General features: G+C 35.2%; 1 pseudogene; it reads right to left on the reverse strand.

Annotated features, from left to right (window-relative positions):
• Positions 1-5,574: 5,574 nt before the first annotated feature.
• Positions 5,575-7,146, reverse strand: LOC100778766 (CENP-B homolog protein 2-like; annotated as a pseudogene).
• Between the last annotated feature and the right edge of the window lie 14,169 nt (positions 7,147-21,315).

Consider the following 21,315-nt stretch of genomic DNA (forward strand, 5'->3'; position numbering starts at 1 on the left):
CTTTTATATTCCGAGAAGTCTAATCTAAAATATAACTAACTTAGTGTGACGCGCTTTGCACATATATTAAATTAATATTTTATAATTTATAGGAGTAATTTTTTACATTATTTTAATTTTTTAATATTATTAAGTATTTAGTTTAAATTTTAATAAATGTAGGTTAATAGATATGTGAATAAATATTTAAATATATGTTTATATACACACATGTTTCAATAAATTAATATTATTGGAGTGTTATTTTAAGTAGAATTTCCTTCCATTAGGTGATGTCTTGTATGTTTTATTTTGACTTCTTTTTTTCAAAAAAAAAAAATGATTTAATTTATTTTTATTTTTTTTGCTTACAAGCTTGATTGGTATAAAAAAATTGAATAAAACTGTTTAATTACAATAGAATTTTGTGTCTTGTTAATAAAATATATTTATTATGATTTGCATGCATGTTTTTATATTTTACTCTTGTAGTTAATTGCATAGTTTCAACTTTTTAAATATATCACAATTAATTAAATAAAAATATTTTTTTTATTATTTTGATCTATATTGCATAGATAATTGATTATTGTAACTATATTCCAGAAAACTATTCTACTTGTTTAACTTATATATTGGAATTAGAAAAAAAAATAATGGCCATTTAATTACTAATTAGACACTATTTTTTTGAATTAAATTTATTACTTGCACTTAATTACCTTAACTAGCTACATGTTAAATTATCACTTTATCCTTAATATGGGCATTTGTTTCCTGCAAAGTACATTCTCCCATTTTTAACAGTATATTTTAATTGATTATCCAAATAAAAGATTCTAAGAATACAAAATAATATATTAGCGTAAAAGATTTTGTATGTGTTACTGTAATTGTTCAAAATCAATTTATTTAAAAGATAGTAATAATTTTACGTTTAATAATAGTTACACACGGAACTTTTTCCGTAATTGCACTTCGAATCTGATCATGCATATATACATCTGAGTTGTCCATGCATATATTTTATTTTTTCTTACTTTGTTATCCAAGTGTCTTTGTACATTTATTTCGTCCCATCTTATCAAACGTGTCATAGATTTTTCACATTAATTTTTTTTACACCCATTAAATCAAACAAATCAACATTATTTTTTATTAATTCATAATTCAAATAATGGAAATTTCTTTTTATTCACATGTTTAAGTTTCTTCAACGGATATTAAATATAATTAAATGTTTATAGATCAACAGATTTAATTACTATAGAAATAATTTAAATAAACATTTCAGTTATATTAATTGTTATTTATATATAAAAAATTACATGTAATTATTTTAGTCTTTAAAAAACATAATTGGAAAATTACATTAGTACTGAATAAATCTTCAGCAAAAAAAATATTAGCACTAGATAAATTACACCCAATCAACATCGAATCAAAATGATCACATTTGCTTTAAAACCTAGTTTAGACTATCCTCTTCATCCATATGCTCATTTCTCTCTTTAATTCTTTTGGATATGTACATTTGATCCAGCAGAACATAAATCTTGATAGATCAAATTTAAAGCAATATAAATAAATAAATAAATAAACTCAAATGAAGATAAAGTTGATAGCAAGCTATGACCTAGAACACCACCTTCACCTTCATCCTTTATTATGTCATCATCCTAACTGTCCATTCTAGACTATATAATAAACAAAAATAAAATAAGCAAACAAATTAAAGGAAACAATAAAATATAAAAGTGAAAAAATTGAAGTCTCTCAAACGAAGAAAATGCAAAAAAGCATAAAAGAAAGAGAAAAAAATACCTTAGTATATGCATCCCAATTTGACAGTATATTCTTTATTTCTCTCACATTAACAAAGACATGGAGAAGACAAAGATAATCAAATAAATCAATACACTAGGGGTGACTATTTAGAACATGTAACAAAAAACTATATGACATTAGAGAAATGATAGGAGAGAGTGAATACAAAAATGAATCTAAAGAAATGAAAGATATCAAAAGCGAAAAGAAAAAATAAGGGTATATTTGATTTGCATTTTCATTTTCTGTTTTCATGAAATAAAAATATTGACTTCTTGTCTTTTTGTATTTTTATATTTGCTTAAAATTACATTCATTGTCACCGCAATTTCATTTTACCCGAAATGAAATTTATGTTTTTGATTGAAAACACTGAAAACGAGATTTTATTGTTTTCATTTCTTGGTTGTTTTCTGTTTTCATTTTCAGTGAAAATGTTTTCAGAAATCCAACCAAATACATTTTCATTACCATTCTCTGTTTTCAATGAAAATGAAAACATAAAATAATCAAATCAAACACCTCCTAAAATACCTTGATACCCATATTGAGACTCTTTCGAATATTCCTTTCTCATTTTTATTTATTTATTTTTTACATGGTCGCCTTTAATCCTATAACTTGATCGGTTTGAATTTCAAAATTCAAAATATAATATAAATATTAGATAGTAATAATTTTCGTGATTGTGTATAAAGACGAGAGAATATTACTGTATCTTAATTTAGCACCAAATTGATAATTTCCTAATTGAGCACCAAATATATATGAAAAATCAGTAACTAATGTTTGAAGTTATACACAATATATTTGTTACATATAGTTATATATAAACGACCTAATATTTTTATTGCTATAGTAATATTTTTTAGGCAGAATTGCTATACTAATTTGTAAGCTTGTCTAAATATATTAGAAAGCTATAATTTCTTTCTCTATTTTAATTACCGTGCTAATATAGATCAATTTATAAATAATTAATTAATTATGACACATAAAATTACGAAATGAACAATTTTGTGCTCAACTTCTTGATAAAAAAATTGTATTTCATGTACAAAGGATATGGTTGAGCAAAATAAATTGTAAGATAAAAATATGTATTTGATGCTTTTTAGAGAGAGAGAAAATCACTCCATGAATTTTGGGAAAAATTAGTGTTAAGAATAGTCCCATATTGGGTAATTCATAAAAATGATAAGTGCTTATATAGTTGGGTAAATCACCCCCTTATGAATCGGTTTTTAAGGGGATCTTTCGGATGCCTTTGCTGCACTATAAAATTTAATAATTAGTAAGCAGCATTTAGGTAAAGAAAAGAATAGTATTTCATTCGGAAAAAAAATTATATTTTCTTTAGGAGAAAAAATGTTTATCTTAATTACCATAAATATGTATTGAGATGAATGAAAAAATAAAAGAAAATAATTTTGTAAGATTTTGGAGAGAAAAGAATGAAATTTGAATAAGAGTATATAGTTATATTATTAATTATCAATTAATTAAAATATTCTAGTCATGGTTGATTACCATAGATGACCTAAATATGTTATTATCAATATAAAAAATTGATTACATTTAATAGGAAAGAATAAAACAAATAAAAATATAATTAATTGTATTTAATAGAGAATGAAAATAGAAGGGATATCATCTCATAGAATAAAAGTGTAGCATTTTGTTTTCATAATTTATTGTTCAAGTGATTTAATTAAATTATAAGAGAAATTAAATTTAGTTTAAATACTTGAATGAATGAATTAATAAATTTAGTGATTTGATTGTATGTGTGTGTGTGATTTGTGAATTTTAGTGTTTTGGACTTAAGAGGATGGTATTTAGTTTATGGTTGAAGGGGTATGTATAGTAAGGTGTAGGTGTGAAAAGTAGGAACTATAAGAATCATAGGCTCTCTTTTGTGTTGAAACTCTCTCTCTCTCTCTCAACACACTTCTCCTCATAATTATCTTCTCTCCAAGAACCACCATTAGAGAACCTTGTACCTTGGTGTTGTGCGAAAAAAGAAAGTTCATTTATCCTCCCTATAGTGGTTGTTAACTAGTCCTAGGTGAGATAATCTTCCTTTCTTCCTCTTTGAGTTCATTTTCATTTTCCCTAGAGCAATCATGAATTTTCATGGAAAAGCTTGGTTTTAAGGGGTTTTGATTCTATTTTTGGTTGGCTTTGGAGTTGAGTTGATGCTGGTACAGTGTGGTTGTTATGGGATTGAAGGAAAGTTCTTCACTTGGACCTGAAGCTCACTCTTTTTTTCTTTCTTCTTCAAAGAGTCACCACCTTGGGTTTGATAAGTAAGGGAAGCTTTATCCTTTTCTATGCTTAGGTTGTTGTGAATTGGTTTCAAGGCCGCTGGAAAATAAATGATGTTGTTAAAAATGGAAGTTTGTGCATTTGAGGTTTTGAGTTTTAAAATTTGAGTTGTTGTTTATTGATTAAAATGAATCATGTTGTGATGATCGTATCATTTGATACGGGAGCAGATTATGATGTAGCCTCTAAGGAACATGTCACTCGTGGTAAGGTTTGATGTTGTCTTGCCTTGGGGCTTACTTACCTTTTATATTTTACGAATTGAGGACCTTTTATAGACAAAGTTTTATATGACATACTTGTATTCATGGAAAAAAAATTTATGCGCATTTTCATTAATTAAACTTATTCAAGAGTTTAAAGGGACTAAAAATGAATTTTTTTCTTGTTAAAACCTTAGTGTTTCATGTAATGACATTTGGAGTCATTAAAATATTCACACATATATATATATATATATATATATATATATATATGTATGTATTAGATTTTATATTTAAGATTAACCTCTTTCTTAATATAAAGGGGTGCCGCTAGAAATTGTGGGGTATAGTTGGAAACAACCCAAAATTGAGTTATGCAAAAAATAATGCCCCAAAGAAATTTTCAAATTCTAGGGACTCATTAGCTCTTTCCGGAGATCCAAATATAGAACGTGGGCCATGCTAGTTGTATTAGTGGGATTTGCTTCCTGCATCGGAAGAAAATCTTCTACACTAACACTTTTTGAAATATTCCAAAATTACTCCTTTTGGAAATATTCCAACACATACGGATTGTGAATCCGTAATGGCCTTACCTTGTTCACCATCGCCACGCCGCAACACTGCAACACCTCATGGATCGCTACGCCAACTCTGTCGCGCCGCCACACCACCACCTCCTCACCACCGCCCTTCGCTTCAACCTCGCCGTGAAGCACCTCCCCCTCTATGCCCTAGACGCCTCCGAGGCGGGGCTAGACACCGTGGTGCTCTCTACCCTTGTGTCCTTGATGGCCATTGCCTTCCCTCTCGTCCCACTTGGCAGCATCGTCGTGTCGAAGTCACGCGAGGCTGCTAAGATCCTCATGAAGGCGTTGGCTAGGGAGGGGGAGGGAGTGAGTGTGGTGTGTGTGAGGTCCATGGCCTTACGGATTGGCAATCCGTATAGACTATACGTAAGGGTGTTTTTGGTTTTTCACTCTCACTGCTGGGTGTAGAAGAAAAATGATAAATGTAGGAAGAAAATCCTTGTAGAGTTGAAACTCTTTAAATTAATACTCGATAAATTAATAAACTCTCTAAAATAATAAATTTGTTCGGTCCCGACTTGGGCCAATGTAAAAAATTGAAAACTCGATAAAATAATAAGATAATAATTTTTCGTGAGATCCCTTTATAATTTTTTATCCCAAGAAAATCATAAATTAATAATTCATAGAAACTGAAAAAAAAAATATTACACTTTATTGAAATATGATTCAATAGTTGTCTGTTTTCCTTTAAAGTTCAAGTCTATTTGGAGCTCATCTCTAACTTTTCTTATTGCATCCAATAGCTCAGGTGTTGTATTTTTGTATTGTATCATAAAGTTGTGAAGAGTGTTCGACGCCATAAGTGCTTCATTTCGCGTAACAGGCTCCAAAGACATCGTATCATCTTCGTTGTCATCCTCTGCATTGTTCTCAATGATAGTACCCACGATATCTTCTAAACTCTGAACCTCCAAACATGCTTCATTTTCACCTGGGTAGTTCATTAGATTGTCGATATCCATCTTATTACGATAGCCCCATTGATTGATCATAGTCTCGAAGTCTTGAGTTTCTTCATCAAAAGTGGATTCATCCAAATTTCTTGCAACGTCACTAGTTGAACGAATTTTACAGTGTTGAAAGCAATTCTCTATTGTTTCTTTTCGAACATCTATCGTCCAAGCTGGGATTGCCAAATTGATAGCATCAAGGACATTTATCTTCCCTGGATCAGATTGTCCCACCTCATAACCTTCCAATATTTTGCGGTAAAACCTTCTACGGTAATGCATCTTGAAAGCTCTTATTATCCCAGCATCGCAAGGTTGAATCTTTGATGTCATGTTGGGTGGCAAGAAGAACAACTCAACGTTTCTTAGCCCTTCAATATTTCTTGGATGTGCTGGACAATTATCCACCACAAGTATAACTCTTCTACCATGCATCATTTGGTCAAATGAACGAACATATTCATCAAAAAGCACACTAGTCATTCATGCTTTTTTGTTAGCTCGATATTGACAATCCAAGCTATTCATGTTGACATTCTTGAAGCAGCGAAGCTTTGTATATTTCCCAATAATCCATAGAGGTATTTTTTCAGAGCCATCTTCATTGCAACAAATAACTACCGTCAGCCTTTCTTTATCTTGTTTTCTTCCTTCAAGTTGTTTTGTTGCCAATGAATGATCAGCTTGTAGCCCATAAAAAAAACCCAGTTTCATCCATATTGAAAACATCTTTCATAGGGAACTGATCAATTTTCTCCCGAATCGATACCAATTTCTGCTCCATGTCTTGTACATCAACAGACCCACTCTAGCCAAAACGATGAAATGACTTTATGCCATGTCGGTGCTTGAATTTCCCAAGCCATCCTATAGAGAAGTTAAAATATGAATCATCATGAGGATACATGAGTTTCATTATATCTCTTGCCTTCTGCAAAATTAATTCTCTTGTGATATTCACACGTTCTTGATGTTGGAGAAACCACTCATAAACAACCTTCTCCATGTCAGGATATTTTGCTGGTTTGTATCTTTTGATCTCTACTCTTTCCTTTTTTATTTCAGCAGAGAGATAGTCATCTGACCGCTTAAGTGTGTTTGATATTGTTCCTTGACTAACTTTCAACTCAAATTTTCCCTCAAGCCATCTCTACAAGTCTTTTTGTGTGCTTGCAGGATTATCTCTCTTGTACTCACACAACTCCTTACGTATTTGATCTGACATACTGTAGTTGATTTTGCAACACCTTTTAGATGAGAAGTCATCTTGTGAGATATGGTTTGAATACTCTAACACATTCATGTAATTTATATATGCCAAACTTGCTTAAGAATACATTGAACACATTTGTTCCTCTTGTTTACATTTACTGTACTTCAAAAGTCATTATTGATTTCCAAAGCATATGAACACAATAGTTACTAATTTACATTGAGTTCCAAGGTTCGCTGCAACGTAATTCTAAGAGGCATAGACTAATTTGCCTTTTTGTTTGGTATGTACAGTATAATTACTTAAAAACTCTTTAAATTAATAATTATTAATTTATCGATAAATTAATAACTCTCTAAATTAATAAATTTCTCCGGTCTTGACATTATTAATTTATAGAGTTTTAACTGTATTAGTTATCCACTATCCAGGGATAGGCTTTGTTAGCTCCATTACAATCCAACACTACTAAAAAATGTTTTTTTACGACATGTATTTAAAAACGATTATCGAAACACCATCCTTGTTAAATAGTGGTGATCTTTTTGTAATTAATTGGAACTTTTCAAAGACGGGTGTTGTTAAGACTGTCTTTGCAATTAGATTTCAACGTCGTTTAAAAAAAAAACCCGTCCTCCTCAAGAAAATATCTGGTTGTTTTTCTCTTTCTCCTCGCGTCTATTCCTCTTCTCAATATTTTTTATTTTCAACTTTTAATTCCCTCGCATTCATTTCTCCTCGCGTCTTTTCCTCTTCTCCATGTCACCCCCGCACGTCTGTTCCTTTCCCCCACGTTCCACTCCATGGAGAAAAAGTGATGTTGGATCACGAGCTACGCGTTTGGATGGAAGTGGTGGTGGAGGGGCTATGGGGACTCGCAGAGTACCACCAGAAGAGAGGGGAAATAGGGAAAGCAGTGAAGTGCCTCAAAGCCATATGCTAAAGCGATGCGTCGTTTTCCCTATCATCGAGGTCAAGAATCATATTCGCATTGCCACACTTCTCCTCCAGCATTCTCACAACATCAACCACGCCAAGTTACACCTCTAACATTCCATTAGTTCCTCTCAATTCTTCGTTTCTACTTTCTCAAATTCAAATTCAAAATTCTCACTTATTGTTTTCTCTTTCTCTCTTTTTTGTAGCAATTGCTTCTGAAGTCTATTCCGTTTTGCTTCGAATTGAAGTGCAGAGCGTACAGCTTGCTCAACCAGTGTTACCATCTCGTCGGAGCTATTCCGTTGCAAAAACAGGTCTTGCACAAGGGACTCGAGCTCATTGCGTCCATTGGATACGAGTATGTGTTGTATTTTTTAGATCATACTTTGAAATTTTCAGTTTTAGGTTTTAGTTTAGCTCTGATAAAATGTAGTCATAGCTTCAGATTTTGTTATTCGCGTGCTTGCATATTAAAATCAATGGTTGTTGTTACTGCACTTCACTTTATTCTCGTGAATGTTATGCTTCACAATTTTGACGAGGCATATGTGTTGCAATGGTAAGTAATCAATGGCAGAACACGGCGGAAGGTATAAGATGCTGAATTCTGCCTGAGTTTTTATGAATCAACTTTAAGATTTAAGGTATGTAATTATTTGTAATTTGATAATATCAGTATAAAATTCTTGAAGCATAACTTAGTTTCTCTAATAACAATCTATAGCCAATTTATACAATATGTTTTATGAATCAACTTTTGGACTTTTTTCTTCTCCAATTAAAGTTACTAATGTATGAGAAGAATGCTTATTGCTCGGATGTAGTACTGCAATATGACATGCTATGCAAATCATATTGCTTTATATCTTAAGCTTGCAGAATAAGCGATAAATATTTCAGCTAAATTGCATGTATGTATGTGTTTTCATTTTTTTAATAGGTGGCTTTGAGGAATATAAGGAGAGATGCATTAAAAGCTTATGATAAACTTGAGAAGGTTTGAACCTCAAATTACTCACCTTAACTATCTTCAGCAATTGTGTGAAATGGAACAATTACAAACCCAAGCTAGAATATGCAATGAACAATGTGACAAAAAGGAATTATTCCCTTGGGAGTAGTTTTTGCTTGCTTTGCATTTGTAATCGGACCAATATAGTAAGAAAATGTTTGACTTTGTAAAAGAGTGGAATTGATTTTTTGTGAGGTCTAGACTAGACAACTTTTATTTGTCTTTGTTGTATGTTGGTTCATTAACAACCATTAGTTAGTTCTCTTAGACTTTACCAACTTAGTATTTTTCTGTTTTCTGTTATTCTGTTATAACATGCAATAATTAATTAGTTTTAAGTTGTGTCGCAACATGCCCTTTCGCGGGCGTACGAGGCGAGGCTCACGGGTGCGATTTCCAAAGGAGGAAAGATGCGCGGAGTCGCCACCAACGTTTATTTGTGGAAAACGTAAGAAAAACCGAAGGAAACTGGTCAAAATGAAAATTCTAAGTTCGGGAGTTGTATTTACGTTTGAGGAAGGTATTAGCACCTCTCACGTTTGTCTCAAAGGACAACAGCCTATTTTTTAGAATTGTGGAAATTGTGTTACCTTAACTTTATTTCTTTTTTTATTTTTTGAGGTCGACAAAAGCGGGGCTTTTGCTCCTACGTACCCTCCATCGAAGAGGAAATCAGACCTACGTAGTTCTTTCTTAAGAGTGAATTAAGCGATTCTTTTTACTTGAAGGGTGATCATTTTAAGGCGTTGGACCTTAAAAATGATCCATTTACTTGATAAGGAAAACTAAGATGATAAAATTTCAAACCCTTTTTAGTGACTTTTTTATGGACGAGCTTGACTAGGCGGGTTGATTTTAGCCTTAGTTTCACTTTAGTTATTAGTCAATTCAATTAAGAATGAGAAATCCCAAAGAGAAAACGCCCGATTGATTTTTTCCGCTTCATTTTACTAAAAGGTATTTTTTGATTATTATATTATTTATTTTACCTCTTTTTTTATTTCCAATGTGGTTACGGCACGACCGAACGGTCGGAATTCATTTTAACAGAAATTGACGGATATTACAAATCAAATGATCGGTGGAAATTTATTTTATTTTTTTATTAGGCGAGAAATGACTTAAATAAATGACTGAAGCACGTCAAAAGGGGGTACGGAAAGTAAATGAAAACGAAAATAAAAGTACATGAAACAAATGGGGACCACCACGGGTACATAGAATAAATTGAAAAGCTCGGTTTGGGGTACTTACCAGTTGAAGATCGAAGAAAATGAAGAACGAACGATGAATGTCGAAGAACGGTTAAAAATCTTCGCGTAATTTCCCACGGAAACGTTACGGAAGTGCCTTGGCTTGGATTTTCTTCACGGAAACGATTTTCCTCCGCAATTTTAAGAGAATACGAAGTGCCAAGAAGGCTGAACCCCTTTCCTCTTCACTCCTCCCCCTATTTATAGCAAAATAGGGGAGGAGCTTGCCACCCAGCTCGCCCAGGCGAGCAAGGTTGCTTCCTCCAGAAGCAAATGTCTTCTGGAGGAAGAAACTGGAAGGCCCAAGTGGGCCTGATTGCTATTTACACCCCCCTTTTTACTAAATGCACCACCTTTACTTTTTTGGCAATTCTTTTTCCGTAACGTTACGAAACTTTACGAATTTCGTAACAATACTTATTTTCTTTCCGTAAGGTTACGAATCCTTACGGATCATGTATTTACTCTTTTTTAGCTTTCGAAGAAGTTACGGAAACTCACGGATTGCGCAACAACACCTCCTTTTGGTTTCCGCCACATTACGGAATTTCACGGATCGCGTAACACTGCTTCCTTTTGATTCCTGGTGCGTCTCGGGACTTACATATTGTGCAACAAAGGGTGCCAAGTATCTTGAAGCGGCCAATCAAAGGTTGCATGTCATCAAGTAATAATCCCCGGACGAAATTAGGGTATGACAAGTTGGTTGGGTTAGTTAGGCTTGAAATAGTGCTTCTATTTCTTCTTCTTGCATAGCCTAGATCATAAGAGAGTTTTCTGTAACCAGATAAATTCTGCAGAGATTGAATAAAAGTGGCTGCTGAGTTCTGTGCAATTTTTTGTTCATCCCTTTTTTTCCTGCATTTTGCTTATTCTTGTTCATACAAGAATCTCATTCTTTTGTGAAGTAAAATCCGATCTTGGCACAACAAATTGGTGCGGTGAACGTGGAGCGATTTTGAGTTCAATTCAAGAAATGGGCTCGGCCAAGTATGAGGTTGAAAAATTCACAGGGCAAAATGATTTTGGGTTATGGCGATTGAAGATGAGAGCTCTTCTTGTTCAGCAGGGCCTGGTGGAAGCACTTGATGGAGAAGCCAAACTTGAAAAGGTGATGGCTGATGGGGATAAGAAAGCACTACTGCAGAAGGCACACAGTGCAATTATCCTCAGTCTCGGAGACAAGGTGCTGAGGCAAGTCTCTAAGGAAACAACTGCTGCTGGGGTTTGGTCAAAGCTTGAAGGTTTGTACATGACCAAATCTTTAGTTAATCGTCTTTACCTAAAGCAGTCTTTGTATTCATTTAAAATGCATGAAGATAGATCAGTAGGAGAACAATTGGATTTGTTTAATAAACTGATTCTAGATCTTGAAAATATCAATGTCACCATTGATGATGAGGATCAAGCTTTGTTATTGTTGTGCTCTTTGCCTAAGAGTTACTCTCATTTCAAAGAGACTTTATTGTTTGGAAGAGACTCTGTTTTTCTTGATGAAGTGCAGGCTGCTCTGAATTCAAAGGAATTGAATGAAAGAAAGGAAAAGAAGTCCTCTACAAGTGGTGAAGGGCTAACAACAAGAGGCAAGACCTTCAAGAAAGATAGTAAATTTGATAAGAAGAAGCAAAAGCCAGAAAATCAGAAGAATGGTGAAGGAAACATCTTCAAAATCAGATGTTATCACTGTAAAAAGGAGGGTCATACAAGGAAAGTTTGTCCTGAAAGGCAGAAAAATGGTGGCAGTAACAATAGGAAAAAAGACTTAGGAAATGCTGCAATTGTTCAAGATGATGGCTATGAATCTGCAGAGGCATTAATGGTGTCTGAAAAGAATCCAGAAACTAAATGGATAATGGATTTAGGGTGTTCATGGCATATGACACCAAACAGATCATGGTTTGAACAATTTTCTGATCAAGCAGATGGGTTAGTACTCCATGGAGATAACAAGCCTGGCAAAATTGAAGGAATTGGGTCTATAAGGTTCAAGTTTCATGATGGGGCTGAAAGAATTCTCACAGAGGTTAGATATGTACCTAAGTTGAAGAGAAATTTAATCTCTCTTGGTGAATTTGATAAAAGAGGGTATGTGTTCAAGGGTGAAAAACGAATACTGAATGTAGTTAAAGACTCCGTGGTTGTCATGAGGGGAGTTATGGAGAATGACCCTTATTCTGTAGATGGTGAAGTTGTAATTGGCTCTACAGCCACTGCAACCGGAAGAGTTTTATCAAAAACTGAGTTATGGCACATGAGGTTGGGCCATGTAAGTGAGAAGAGGTTGATTGAATTGGCAGAACATGAGCTGCTATGTGGGGATAGAATGGAAAGATTAAAGTTCTGTGAACATTGTGTCTATGGCAAAGCCTGCAGAGCCAAATTCAATGCTGGACAGCAGAGAACAAAAGGTACCCTTGATTATGTTCATGCTGATCTTTGGGGTCCAACCAAGACTCCCTCTCATTCTGGAGCAAGGTATTTCTTGAGCATTGTGGATGACTACTCAAGGAAGTTGTGGATCTACATTCAGAAAACAAAAGATAAGGCTTTCGATAACTTCAAAAGCTGGAAAACACTTGTGGAAAACCAAACAGGCAAAAAGATCAAGAGGCTCCGTACTGATAATGGTCTTTAGTTCTGTTCTGAACCTTTCAATGATTTCTGTAAAGAGAATGGCATTGCAAGGCACATGACAGTTGCGGGCACCCCTCAACAAAATGGTTTAGCTGAAAGATTCAACAAAACCATTTTGGAGAGAGTGAGATGTATGTTGCTGAGTGCAGAATTACCCAAGATTTTTTGGGTTGAAGCAGCAATGACTGTTGTATATCTCATCAACAAGTGTCCTTCAACAGCTCTAAATTTCAAAACCCCTGAGGATATTTGGTCTGGCCATCCACTGAGTCTAAAACAACTAAAGGTATTTGGTTGTGTTGCTTATGCTCACATTAGGCAACACAAATTGGAACCTAGAGCTATCAAGTGTATTTTTCTAGGATATCCTGAGGGAGTGAAAGGGTATAAGCTGTGGTGTTTGGAGGCTGGTTTTAAGAGGTGTTTAGTGAGTCGTGATGTTTATTAGAGTTTGTGGTCTTAGTTCCTTTGTCCCACATCGCTTGGTCTGTAAAACTTGTGTGGTCTTAGTCCCACATCGCTTGGTTTGTAAAAACTTGTGTCTCATTAGTGTTATATATAGAGACACCTTGTAAGCTTTTATGTGCAAGTAATAAAAGGTTCTCCTAGTGTAGTCGTGGACGTAGACACATACATTGTGTGTTGAACCACGCTAAACTTTGTGTCTTTTTCTTTCTTCCCTTTATTTCTTTCTCTTCTATTATTGCTCTATACTAACAACTGGTATCAAGAGCTTTTGGTTACTCCACGGGATTTCCTTAGTTTAAAGGAATTAGTAGGAGTCTTCTCAGTTTAGAGGAGGCAGTGGGAGCAATGGCATTAGAAGAGGGGAAGGTGAAGATCGAGAAGTTCGATGGCAGAGATTTCAGCTTTTGGAAGATGCAGATAGAGGATTATCTATATCAGAAGAAGTTGCATCAGCCCTTATCAGGGGTTAAGCCAGAAGACATGAAGCAAGAAGAATGGAACTTGCTAGATCGACAGGCTCTTGGCGTGATCAGATTGACATTAGTCAAGAACGTCGCGTTCAACATCGTGAACGAGAAGACTACTGCAGGCTTAATGAAGGCGTTATCAGATATGTACGAGAAGCCGTCGGCAGCCAACAAAGTATACTTGATGCACCGGTTGTTCAACCTCAAGATGGGAGAAGGTATCTCTGTAACTGATCATATTAATGAATTTAATACTATTCTTGCCCAATTGCAATCTGTGCAGATTAAATTTGAGGATGAGGTGAAGACATTGATTCTATTGTCATCACTACCGGATAGTTGGGTTGCAATTGTTACTGCAGTTAGTAGTTCTACAAGGGAGAACACATTAAAGCTTAGTGACATCCGTGACTTGATCTTAAGTGAAGATGTTCGCAAGAGAGATTCAAAAGAATCTTCCAGTCATGTTTCCAATTCAGCATTGAATACTGAAGGCAGGGGAAGGACTACCCAGAAGGGTCAGAATGGTCGAGGCAGATCAAAGTCAAGAGGGAAAGGTCAGAGAAAATTTCAAAGTGACGTTACTTGCTGGAATTGTGACAAGAGAGGTCACTTTAGCAATCAGTGCAAGGCACCAAAGAAGAACAAGTCGCACAAAAACAAGAAGCGCGATGATGATGAATCCACAAATGCAGCAACTGATGAACTTGATGATGCATTAATTTGCAGTTTGGATAGTCTTGTTGATTCATGGATCACGGACTCAGGTGCGTCGTTCCACACTACTCCCTCTAAAGATTTATTGTCTAACTATGTTTCTGGAAGATTTGGAAAAGTTTACCTTGCAGATGGAAAATCTCTTGACATTGTCGGAAGAGGTGATATCAACATCAAGACCTCCAGTGGATCCCTATGGACATTGCACAATGTCAGACATATTCCTGCCTTAAAGAGAAATTTAATATCTATAGGGCAGTTGGATGATGAGGGACATCACACCACTTTTGGAGATGGAGCTTGAAAGGTAACAAAAGACAATCTCATTGTGGCTCGTGGAAAGAAGCGAGGATCTCTTTATATGATTACAAATGAGGATATGGTAGCAGTTACTAAGGCTGTCAATAATTCAACCATGTGGTATCAAAGACTTGGACACATGAATGAAAAAGGAATGAAGCTTATGGCGGCAAAGGGTAAGCTATCAAGCCTCAAGCATGTTGATGTTGGTGCTTGAGAACATTGTATCCTTGGAAAGCAGAAAAAAGGTCAGTTTCTCAAGGGCAGGGAAGACTCTTAAAGCTGAAAAGCTAGAATTGGTGCACACAGATGTTTGGGGGCCAGCCCTAGTGAAATCTATTGGAAACTCACGCTACTATGTCACCTTTATCGACGACTCTACCAGAAAGGTATGGGTTTATTTTCTTAAAAATAAATCTGATGTGTTTTGTGTTTAAAAGGTGGAAAACAGAAGTTGAAAATCAGACAGGTCTAAAGGTTAAAAGTATGAAATCTGACAATGGCGGGAAGTATGATAGTCAGGAGTTTAAAGACTTCTGTTCAGAACATGGGATCAGAATGATCAAGACAATACCAGGAACACCTGAGCAAAACGGTGTTGCAGAAAGGATGAATAGAACCTTGAACGAGAGAGCAAGGTGTATGCGGATCCAATCTGGCTCGCCTAAAGCATTCTGGGCAGAAGCAATAAACACAACAGCATATCTCATCAATAGAGGACCATCAGTTCCTTTGAATTATCAGTTGCCCAAAGAAGTATGGTCCGGAAAGGAGGTAAAACTTTCACATTTGAGAATTTTTGGTTGTGTTTCATATATACTGACAGACTTTAATAGTAAAGATAAATTGGATTCGAAGGCGAGGAAGTGTTATTTTATTGGTTATGGATCTGACATGTATGGCTACAGGTTTTGGGATGGCCAAACCAAGAAAGTTATCAGAAGCAGAAATGTTACTTTTAATGAGAACTTATTTTATAAGGACAAATTTTCTGCAGAATCTACATGTGCAGGTAAACTGTCAGAAATTTCTCAGAAAGCAACACTTGAAGAAATTTCAGAAAATGATGTAGCCAACAGAAACCAGAGTACAGGCGTAGAGGTTGAGTCAGAACCAGAACCATCAACTCCTCCAAGAAAATCTAGTAGAATTTCAGTACCACCAGATAGGTATTCCCCTTCATTGCATTATTTGTTGTTAACTGATGCTGGTGAGCCAGAATGTTTTAGTGAGGCTACACAGGGGAATGACACTATTGAGTGGGAGCTAGCGATGAAAGATGAGATGACATCCCTTCAGAAGAATAAGACGTGGTCTTTAACTAAATTGCCAGAAAGAAAGAAAGCGTTACAGAATAGGTGGGTCTATAGGCTAAAGGAAGAATCTGACAGTAGAAGAAGATACAAGGCAAGACTTGTGGTGAAAGGGTTTCAGCAGAAACAATGAATTGATTTCACAGAGATCTTCTCTCCAGTAGTAAAGATGACTACCAAGAGAGTTATTCTGAGCATAGTAGTTGCAGAGAATCTTCACTTGGAGCAGTTAGATGTTAAAACTGCATTCTTGCATGGGGATTTAGAGGAAGACATTTATATGACTCAACCAGAAGGTTTTGAAGTGCCAGGCAAGGAGAATCTTGTATGCAAGATTCATAAAAGTTTATATGTCTTGAAACAAGCACCGAGGCAGTGGTACAAGAAGTTTAATGAGTTTATGAGCAACTCAGGATTCAAAAGATGTGACATGGACCATTGCTGCTATGTTAAGAAATATACTAATAGTTATGTTATCTTTGTCGTGTATGTTGATGACATGTTGATTGCAGGATCTAGTATGGCATAAATTAACAAGGTTAAGCAGTAGTTGGCAGAAAACTTTGAAATGAAGGATCTTGGTCCAGCTAAACAAATCCTTGGTATGAGAATTCTTAGAAACAGATCAGAAGGAATCTTGAAGCTGTCTCAGGAGAAATATATACACAAATTGCTTGACAGGTTTTACCTTGGAGATTCTAAGACCAAGAATACCCCTTTGGGATCTCATTTGAAGTTTTCAAAGAAGCAATCTTTGCAGAAAGATGAAGAAAAATGTTACATGTCAAGAGTACCATATGCATCAGCAGTTGGGAGTTTGATGTATGCTATGGTGTGTACCAGACCTGACATAGCACATGCAGTGGGAGTTGTCAGTAGGTTCCTATCAAATCCAGCAAAGGAGCATTGGGAAGGCGTAAAGTGGATACTCAGATATCTGAAGGGTATTTTAGAGATGTGTTTGTGCTTCAGAAAAGGCAATCTCACTTTACAGGGATTTTCATATGCAGACTTGGGAGGAGATTTTGATACCAAGAAGAGCACCACAGGCTACATTTTTACCTTGGGAGGTACTGCTGTGAGTTGGAAGTCTAAACTTCAAGATAGAGTTGCTCTCTCAACCACGGAAGCCGAGTACATAACTATCTCAGAAGCAGCTAAGGAGATGATTTGGCTAAAGAATTTTCTCAATGAATTGGGGAAAGAACAAGATAATGCTCCAATGTTTAGTGACAATCAAAGTGCTATAAGTCTTGCTAAGAATCCAGTCTTCCATTCTAGATGCAAGCATATTCAATTAAGATACCATTTTATCAGGGAGTTGATAAATGATGGAGACTTATCTTTATTGAAGATCTTAGAATCAGAGAATCCAGTAGATATGTTGACTAAAGCTGTTACAACTGACAAACTGAGGCTTTGCATTGCCTCAGTTGGCCTTCAAGGATAATTGAAGATGAAGGCGCTACACTAGGTAAAGAGTCGATGAACTCATTGCTTACAAGGAGCTGCTAGAGTTTGGAACTTAGACCCCAAGTGGGAGAATTGTTAGAGTTTGTGGTCTCAGTTCCTTTGTCCCACATCGCTTGGTCTGTAAAACTTGTGTGATCTTAGTCCCACATCGCTTGGTTTGTAAAAACTTGTGTCTCATTAGTGTTATATATAGAGACACCTTGTAAGCTTTTATGTGCAAGTAATAAAAGGTTCTCCTAGTGTAGCCGTGGACGTAGGCACATACATTGTGTGCTGAACCACGTTAAACTTTGTGTCTTTTTCTTTCTTCCCTTTATTTCTTTCTCTTCTTTTATTGCTCTATACTAACAATGTTGTCTTTAATGAAGCTAAGATGGCCTACAAGATGAAGCCTAGCATGGTTCAGTTCAGCACTGATCAAAGAAAGGAAATTGATTCTGAAAAATTAAATTTTGAGGTGGAGACTGAGGATAGACATGTTGAAACCCAAGCTGTTAATTGGCCTCTTGATGAAGAAAAATCTGAAGAAGAGGAACAAGAAGAAGCTGACTATGTGCTGGCTCGAGATAGAACTAGAAGAGAAATCAAACAACCTAAGAGTTATGGATATGCTAATCTAATAGCATTTGCTCTGGTAGCTGCCAGTGAAGTTTTGGAGGAAGATCCAAAAACTGTTAAAGTTGTCGTAGCTAGTAAGGAGAAAGAAAAATGGCTAAGTGCCATGAATGAAGAGATTAAGTCTCTCCATGACAACCATACATGGAAATTGATTAAAAAACCACATGGTTCTAGAGTGGTCAGCTGCAAATGGATCTTCAAGAAAAAGGAAGGCATCCAAGGAGTTGAACCAGATAGATTTAAAGCTAGACTTGTTGCTCGAGGATTCACTCAAAAGGAGGGAATTGCTTTCAGTGAAGTTTTTTCTCCTGTAGTGAAACATAGGTCAATCAGAATTCTTATGGCTATGGTGGTAGAATTTGATCTTGTGTTAGAATAAATGGATGTGAAGACAACATTTTTGTATGGAAAGCTTGATGAGGTGATATTGACGAAACAACCCGAGGTATTTGAAGTCAAAGGTAAAGAGGATTGTGTTTGCAAATTATACAAATCCCTGTATGGTCTAAAGCAATCCCCCAGGCAGTGGAATAGGAGATTTGATGAATTTATGGCTCACATACAGTTTCATAAAAGTCACTATGATAACTGTGTTTACTTCAAATTTCCTTCTAAAGTTGAGTTTGTGATATTGTTGTTATATGTTGATGATATTTTGATAGCAAGTAACAGCAAGAGTGAGGTTGAAAAATTGAAATCTGAGCTGAGCAGGGAATTTGAAATGAAGGATTTGGGAGCAGCCAAGAGAATATTGGGAATATAAATCAAACGGGACAAAAAAAGGAAATTGTTGTATTTGTCCCAGGAGTTACATCTCAGAAAAGTTCTTGAAAGGTTTGGAATGTCAAATTCCAAACCTGTAACTACTCCTATGTCACAACAGTTTAAGCTCAGTACAAGTCAAGCACCTAAGACACATGATGATATAATTTACATGGAAGGTATTCCATATGCTAATGTTGTAGGGTCACTGATGTATGCTATGGTATGTACTCGCCCTGACATAGCTCATGCAGTGAGCCTAGTAAGTAGGTTCATGGCAAATCCAGGAAAAACACATTGGCAAGCCCTGAAATGGATACTCAGATATATCAGAGGATCACTTGGAAGAGTTCTGGTTTATGGTGGAGCTAGGAATAGTAGAAGAGAAACTACTATTAAAGGTTTTGTAGACTCTGATTATGCTGGCTGTTTAGATTCAAGGAAATCCCTCCCAGGATTTGTGTTCACTGCTTTTGGCACTGCAATTAGTTGGAAAGCTAGCCTTCAAAAGTAGGTAGTGGCTTTATCAACCACTGAAGCTGAGTATATTGCTCTTACAGAAGCTGTGAAAGAATCTTTGTGGCTTGAAGGCATTGCAAAGGAGCTGAAGATACAAAATGAAGTGATCACAGTACACTGTGACAACCAAAGTGCCATTGATTTATCCAGAAATTGTGTGCATCATGAGAGGACAAAACACATTGATATTAAGCTTCATTTTGTCAGAGAAGTTATTGGTCAAGGATCAGTTATAGTTAAGAGGATTTCAACTGATCACAATCCTTCTTATATGATCACAAAGGCTCTTCGAAGCAGCAAGTTTTTCCATTGTTTGAACTTAATTCAGTTGAAGGATGATTAAATCCTGTTTTGCAGCAACCACTGGTTTTGTTAATGTTTTGTTATTGAACCAAGGTGGATAATTGTTGTATGTTGGTTCATTAACAACCATTAGTTAGTTCTCTTAAACTTTACCAACTTAGTATTTTTCTGTTTTTTGTTATTCTGTTATAACATGTAACAGTTAATTAGTTTTAAGTTGGTTGGGTTAGTTAGGCTTGAAATAGTGCTTCTATTTCTTCTTCTTGCATAGCCTAGATCATAAAAGAGTTTTCTGTAACCAGAGAAATTCTACAGAGATTGAATAAAAGTGGTTGTTGAGTTCTGTGCAATTTTTTGTTCATCCCTTTTTTTCTGTATTTTGCTTATTCTTGTTCATACAAGAATCTCATTCTTTTGTGAAATAAAATCTGATCTGGGCACAATAGTCTTTTATTATATTATACTTGGGGATGATCTTCATATTGTATTGTAGAAAGCAATTTATTTTTGGCCTCATGTCTGTTCAGTATCTGTGAAATTTTCCTGTTAGCATGATTACTTTAATTTTCTCATTAGTAAATGATGGATTTATAAGCCAAGATTATCATTTCAAATATAGAATAGACAATTTTCCATTATTTTCCTCGTGATAATTCTTATACTGTGTAGAAGCTTGGTATCTCACAGTTGCCTCTCTCCTTCACGGTCAGGTAACAATAATAAATTTACAAACAGATACGTACTACTACATTATTATTATTATTATTATTACTGATATTCAATTATTAATTATATGCAATTGTAATTAACTTAGTAGTAATGCTATGCTTTTGTAGTTGTTATTATGCTTAGATGGAAGGAGTTAAGCATTCGGGTCCGACCAAATTGGTTCTATATTTTACGGGGGCCACAAACATTCTCTACACATTCGGGGGACATGCTGTTACTGTATAAGACAACCTCAGATATATATTCGTGTCTTTTACGTTTTCACAAATTTGCCCATGTTTATTTCTCTCCACTTGGCCTTTGCCTTTGAACGAATAACTAGTTGCTAGTGTCTAATTAACATAATGCCAAATGGGAAAGCGAAATAACAATGCAACAATTGTAGCAAAATTGCAGCATACTAATCTCGTAAGGCTTTTGGGGCTCTGCATACAAAATGAAGAAAACATATTAATCTATGAGTACTTGCCCAACAAAATTTTAGACTTTCATCTCTTTGGTATGTGATCTTCATGTGCAAGATAATCTCTTACTCTGAAACAGATTCTAAAAGAAGGGAAAAAATAATTTGGGAGAAAAAATTCAACATCATTGAAGGTATAGCTCATGGGTTTATTTATCTCCATCATTTTTCTTTTATGACTCCTTTGCATATAAGTGACTCCTATATCATCTTAAGAAACCCAAAACACTAAACAACTTAATTTAAATTTTA

Source organism: Glycine max, chromosome 1 (genome assembly GCF_000004515.6).
Source record: "Glycine max cultivar Williams 82 chromosome 1, Glycine_max_v4.0, whole genome shotgun sequence".
In the NCBI taxonomy this organism is placed as follows: Eukaryota; Viridiplantae; Streptophyta; class Magnoliopsida; order Fabales; family Fabaceae; genus Glycine; species Glycine max.